The sequence below is a fragment of the Octopus bimaculoides genome, chromosome 5, assembly GCF_001194135.2.
Source record: "Octopus bimaculoides isolate UCB-OBI-ISO-001 chromosome 5, ASM119413v2, whole genome shotgun sequence".
Classification (NCBI taxonomy): domain Eukaryota; kingdom Metazoa; phylum Mollusca; class Cephalopoda; order Octopoda; family Octopodidae; genus Octopus; species Octopus bimaculoides.
Genome location: NC_068985.1, coordinates 98,822,698 through 98,823,468, shown reverse-complemented (window position 1 = coordinate 98,823,468; position 771 = coordinate 98,822,698).

Here is a 771-nt window from a genome sequence, read left to right as displayed (position 1 = left end):
CCCTACTTGTCGATCGCACAGAAACCAGTTTAATAATCCTTTCTACTTTATCGATCCCTGGGAGGATGAAAGGCAAAGGCGACGGCCGTGGAATTTGAACTCAAAAAGTTAAGATGAACGAAATGCAACAACATTTTGTCCAGCGTGCTAACGGTTCTGCCAGCTCGCTGCCTTTTATTAATATTAGTATTAATAATTCTTCCTACTTAGACACAATTCTAAGCATTTCGTCCGGAGGGCTAACGATTCCGCCAGCGCGCCGCCTTATACCAGTCTAACAATGAGCTTGATTTAATCTACAGTACTTTTCCCCAAAATGTGTAGCCTAGCACCACTATTAGCAATCTTGGGGGTGGTAGGTTAGTACAATTAATAGGGCATCGAACAAAATCACCTTTGTACGTTCTAAAGTCAAACCCCAAGATTTTTTTTATAAACGTCCGTAAAGTATGTCTCCCCAGTTATAATTATTAACGAAAGACAACGGTTTTTATTTGTTTGATTTTTTTTCTTAATGGTATATTTTAGGACAGCATGTTCTGTAATAAATAAATAAAATAAATAAATAGATAACACTGGTAGTTACAGCAATGGCTGTGTGGTAAGTAGCTTGCTTACCAACCACATGGTTCTGGGTTCAGCGTGGCACTTTGGGCAAGTGTCTTCTACTATAGCCTCAGACCGACCAAAGCCTTGTGAGTGGATTTGGTAGACGGAAACTGAAAAAAGCCCGTCGTGTCTATATATATTTATTTATATATATATATATAT